Here is a 5,504-nt window from a genome sequence, read left to right on the forward strand (position 1 = left end):
TCTCTAGTAAGATTACGTCCAGGAAAACATTGAATGGGACCGTACAGGAGGGCGCTGGGGGACACACAGAGGGCCAACCCTCCTGTAGTGGCCAACCCTCTCATAGGGCCCATTCTTCCACACCCGGAGGGAGGTGAGACACCATCCAAGAGTATTTTACAAAGTTCAGAGGGTGAGGGCCCCAGAAGGTCACAGGGACAACAATCAGTTTAGTGTGAAAAGGGTCTTTAATTCCACTTCCTGGGCTGCTTCCCCCACTCCTTTGCACCTCCAGGCTTTCCCAGGTCTGGATCTCTCTGGGTTCTGTGCAAGGTCTTGTGGCTCCTCCGGTGGAGGTCACAGGGCAGCCAGACTGCTGGAAGGCCTCTGGTTACCAGCCTGCAGTCAAGCTGGCTTTTTGGCAGCGGCTCAGTAAGTGGGGTGGTCCGGTTAGGGACTGCAGGAAATTGTCTCAGCTAGATTAAATATTTTACAAAACCTTCGGGGGGCCTACGGTTGACTTGAAGCTGGCAATGTTAAACCAAACAAAAGTTAACGAGTTCTCTCTCCTGACTTTTTAGGTACAGTTCAGAGAAGACTGGGGCTATCGGCTCTTTAGAGGAAGCAAGTTTAATGGCGTTTCCTCCCATTTCTCTCCACAACTTTCTGCCCGGTAGTCTCTGGGGCTGGGGTGGCACAAAGATCTCTCTGGGGGTCCCTCTTTGATGGGGCTGCAGCTGACTTGATATCAAGTGGCTGATGAATTCCACGCCTGAGTTGTTAGCTTGCTTCTGACCCCTGCTTGAAATGAACTGCAGCCTTGCCCAAATTGCAAGGGCTCCAGAAACTGCATGGGACATAATGCCACAAAGGTCCCAGGCCTACCTCTTGGCCTGCTCCTAGGGTAGACCCCTGAGGGAGAAAGGCCTCCGCTTTTGCACTCAAGGTCCAACAGCATTTCCTGGTTTTGTCTCCTCTTGAGTTTTTGCCTGCAAGTACTGAACTGTCTTGGGGTTTGCAGTGTTTCCCTCCCTGAATCCCACACTCCTTGGTCCCTGCCCCTGGGGCTAGGGGGTGACTCCCCCTTGCATGCACGCTCACTCCATTCCCACATTCAGGCTGCAGTGTGCAAGCTCTGCAGGCCGGAACTGAAGTGTGGCCACTGGAGAGGAGGCAGCCTGACCTTTGCAGGAAGGGAGGGAAGGCAGATTCACAGCCCACAGCGCTGCAGGGAGACCCACAGCTGCACAGGGAGCTGCAGGCTTTGCCACAGCCCCAGCAGCTCCAAGGGAGCCAGTAAAAGGAAACCGGCTCCGAGAGAGGCAAGGGAGCTTCTGTGGCTGTGTGTGTGTGTGTGTGTGTGTGTGTGTGTGTGTGTGCGCGCGCGCGCGCGCGCACACACACACAGGCCGTTCTGAGCAAGAGAACTGCCTGGGGAACCAGGGGCTGCTGCGGGTGCCTGCTGGGGGGGAGGAGGGGGCTGAGCACGTCCTGGTGGGGGAAGGTTGGGGTTTCAGTGCAAGAAGATTGTGGCTAAAGGAAGCTACTCGCAAGAGGAGCTGCCACCTAGGGACCCTCATCAGATGAGGGGGGCCTCCAAGCAGCTGAGAAAGTCCAGCCTAAGAAGGGTGCAATTGCTGAAGAACGGGGTGCCTGGAGCTTGGCTGGGTTTTCAAACATTAACATTTGGGGTGGTGTCTTTGAGACAGAACCTTCTCTAGGAAAAATTGCAAGCTCTTTACTTGGAAGTCCCCGCAGACCCAAGCCACAGTGACCTCAGTGCCCAGGCCCACCCGGGGTTTGTTTTGGGGGAAAGGACTCCCCAAAGCACGACCCGCGCTGCTCCCTTCCCGGGCTCAGGGACGGGGCGAGTAGGGGGTATGCCCAGAGTGTACCGAGGCAGCCGCCCTTGGGGCTTGGGTGGGGAAGGTGCCCCCTCCAGCTTCGGTGCTGGAAACCATTGTTCAGTCAGCATCCCGCGCTTCTCCAGCCGGGCTAATTCTCCACGTGTCCAATTTTCGTGTCTGAAAAAAAGCAGCAGCTCAGAAACAAAACCATATGACAGGACTGGCTGCAAACCCTGCGGAATCCAGAGGGTGGGGGAGGTGGCGGCTGGGAAGGGGGAGGGTAAATGATGTGTGGGGGGGTGTGGAGGGTGTGGGGGGGTGAGGGGGGTGAGGGGTGGGGGTGGGCCAGCACAGAACTCAAAAGTTTGGGCTATTTCCTACCCGATCTCACCTCCCGGCGTGCTCATCGGATGCAGTTCCAACTCCCTCCCGCAGCCCCAGCGCTCGCGGGAGTGTGGAATTACAGTCTAGTGGCGAGGCGCTGCCGAGGGAGGCGACGCTCCGAGCCCGGGAGTGCGGAAGCGCAGGCCGGAGGCTGGGAGACCCCCGGCCGCCCCCTGCCGCTCCGTCCTCCTCCGGGTCACGATCGGAGAGGCCGCTTAACGCCCGTTCTGCAGGCCGGGACGGGGGAGGGGAGAAAGGACGGGGCTCCTCCGGGAAGCAGAGTAGAACCTGCCTGCCATTACGGGGCGCGATGTACCCCACCCCAACTTCCGGGGATCCAGCTCCTTAAAAAAAAAAAGAAAAAACACCCCGAAGGCCAAATGTTTAGCTGCAGGTTGAGCCTTTCCCACCCCCGTGCCCCCTCGGCTTTCTCTAAAGGCCTGCCCCCCCCACCCCCCGTCCATCACCCCCGCTTCCTCCTGTGTACTGGCAGTGGCGGTCACTTCTGCGACTCTTCGGAGGCCGAAGGCCAGGAGCTTTGTTCTCCCGGGGCTTCCCCCTCCCCCCTCGAAGTCATTCCCGTCCCCGCACTTTATCTGCCCCCCCCCCACCCCCGCGTCCGCGCACACAAACAACCCGAGTTTATAATCTCATTAGCATAGGCCTCGGTCTGGGTGACCGCAGAGTCCCTGCGCGCCCTGCTACCACGCTCTACTTCGCAGCTGGAGTTTCTACCATGCATGCCCCTGAGTCCAGGACGGGAGGTGGCGAGGTGTTGCGGGGGACAGTGTTGGCTTTAGGGCAGGCCTGGAAGAGGAGGCCGCTCTGGGCAGCAGGAGCCGCAGGAGGAAGGCCCCTCCCAGCGCCCAGTTGCCGTGGTCCCCGGAGCAGATGGCAACTTTGTCTCCTGGTGTGCGCGCAGCGACTTTCAACACATTCAAAAGGCAGCGCTCAGGCTGTCGGGGAAGCCTCGCTGACATTCAGAACCGATTAAAGACCCGAGACGGTGCCAGGCGCAGTGGAGAGTTATGAATTAATCATGGGGGTTACCGATATCCGAGGCTCCCCAGGGCAGCCCCTCTATTATTAAGCAGACCCCACTGGCCACTCCTGACGCCCCCTCCCCCGCCGATGAGGGGCAGGCGGGGCATCTTTTGCACTGCCCCAATTAACAGCCCCCCCCCCCCCCCCCCCCCCCCCCCCCCCCCCGGTAATGTAAAAAGTGTTTGTCCTGCCACCCTCGGTGCGGGCTCAGGCCCGGCTCCTGGGCCTGCCAGACGCGCCAAGCATTGAAAGCTCAGCCTTTGGGACCAGGCCCTGGTGAACGCTGGGCTCTGATCCTGTCGTGGAGTGGAATGAGGCCTGGTGTTAGCCTCTGAGACTCAGGCCGGCTCCTTTCACCTCCATAGCTGGGGGGTCTCTGGCTAGTGGGCGATGCCTGAGGCCACCCACAGCTGGGGACATGTCCAGGGCCCCTGGGGCAGGAGGCAAGCTTAGGGTTTTGCGTGGTTCTGGTGATGCTCCAAATATGGAAATACCGAGGTTCCTGTGTGCTTTGAAACCCCAGCACAGCCCTGGGGCCTCTTAGGAGGCCCATCCACGGCAGACACCATGCCCCAAGTAGCCCGGAATCACCCTAAATGACCCGCACCCCTGGGAAGCCAAGCAACACACGTCTCCACCACCAAACCGCTGCCCGCGTATTGTTAAATCAGCGCACACTGTTCTAATCTCCCCTATTTATTTCCCAGGCCTGCCTGGCCGCAGATTTCTGCAAGACAGAGCAGTCTTCGGGTTCCTCCTGCTTCCAGAGGGGCCATAAAAAACAGATGGTCTCATTAGGAACAATTTATGCATATATATTTCGAAGAGTTCAGCAGAGCTGGGGTAGGTTTGCAGCCCCTGCGTCAGGCAGGAGCAAAATATCACCGCTTGCAAATGTTTCCAGTTTGCAAAATAATGGCCTATCCAAAGTAGCTAAGCAACGAATTACTCAAACACTGGAAGGTTAGATGCCAATATTATCACTTTCCTCGTGTTCTTTAAACTGTCCTCCTCCTGGTCATTGAATTTGGAAGGGGGGCTCCCAGGTTTCATACCCCTACGCCCGCCGGCTTTCTTTCAATGACTATTTCCAATCTCCAAGTCAAATCACTTATTAATTATAGAGGCAACTCGAGCAAACCCAATTACCCGTAGGCAGCCCTTCCCAGATGGGAAGTCTGTCTCGCACAGCTCCCACGGTGGCCCAATTTCTGGGGAGGCTTCTTTTGAGTCCAATTACTTTTTGTCAGTGGTCTGCCAGAGGCCTTGAATGTTTCCTATCCGGGGTCCCTCTTCCCAGAGAAAATCCTTTCTTTCTGCACTGATGGTGGAACCCAGGGCCTTGGGCATGCTAGGCAAGCATTTGACCACAGAGCCCTGCAACTCCATTTCCTAACCCTGTTCCCTTTCCTTCCTCCAAAGAGAGGTCCTCACCCGTTAAGAGGGGCTGCTTTCAGGCTACTTTTACCTTTACACCACACCCGGTTTAAACCTTAGGAGTTTCAGAGCTGGCCTTGGAATGGCCGGAAGCCTAGACAGAGCCCTATTCATTTGCAAAAGCAGGAGGCTGAATGATTGGCTGGGCTGGCTGTCCCTCGACTTTTCTGTCCTCCCATAAGGTCTATCCTGTTGCTTGAGATCCCCTGGTTTTGTGAGATAGGTCCCAGAAGTCTGCAGGGCATACTCCTGGTAGGGTGAAAAAAAAATCTCTCTTTTTAATGTCACCACAGTTCTGGCCACGTGGTAATAATGCTGCCAACCATGAGGACATTGTGCCAAGCATGTCACATATTCATACATACATCTCCTTAAACCGAGCAGCCACACTTCGGTGGGCATAATTTCTCCCATTTTGCAGATAAAGAAACTGAGGTTAAGAAACTTGCTACAAATCATGCAACTAGTCGAAATTGAAGCCCTTAATCCAAAGCCCGAGTTTTCATTCACAGTTTCTAAGACACCTTCCGGAATAGTATAAACCATAGGGGGAGGGAGGGGGACTGTTTACTAGCAGCAGAAGCCGCCTGGCAGAGTAAAGGTTTCAGGCAAGAGGTCTAGGCGTCCAGTTGGGAACAGGAAAGCACGCCAGGGGGTCGCGGGAGAGACCCAGAAAACAGCTCTTCTGGGGCAGGGGCTGCGAAGGCAGCTGCGTTGGCTGGGGGCAGGGTTGCAGGGCGCAGCGTGGCTGCTGGGGTCTTGCAGCGCGCAGAGAAGGGTCCTGCCGCCCTTTCGCGACTTGGAAAGTCACTT

General features: G+C 56.8%; 1 long non-coding RNA gene across 2 annotated transcripts; it reads right to left on the reverse strand.

Annotated features, from left to right (window-relative positions):
• Positions 1-208: 208 nt before the first annotated feature.
• On the reverse strand, positions 209-3,074 carry LOC120886219 (uncharacterized). Of its 2 annotated transcripts, none has more exons than XR_013431888.1 (3): positions 2,946-3,074; positions 2,218-2,554; positions 209-2,003 (listed from the first exon to the last, which is right to left on the reverse strand). It is a non-coding gene; the product is annotated as an uncharacterized LOC120886219 (long non-coding RNA). The 2 variants fall into 2 exon arrangements; XR_013431887.1 differs by lacking the exon at positions 2,946-3,074 and adding an exon at positions 2,698-2,772.
• Between the last annotated feature and the right edge of the window lie 2,430 nt (positions 3,075-5,504).

This window comes from Ictidomys tridecemlineatus, chromosome X (genome assembly GCF_052094955.1).
Source record: "Ictidomys tridecemlineatus isolate mIctTri1 chromosome X, mIctTri1.hap1, whole genome shotgun sequence".
Lineage (NCBI taxonomy): Eukaryota > Metazoa > Chordata > Mammalia > Rodentia > Sciuridae > Ictidomys > Ictidomys tridecemlineatus.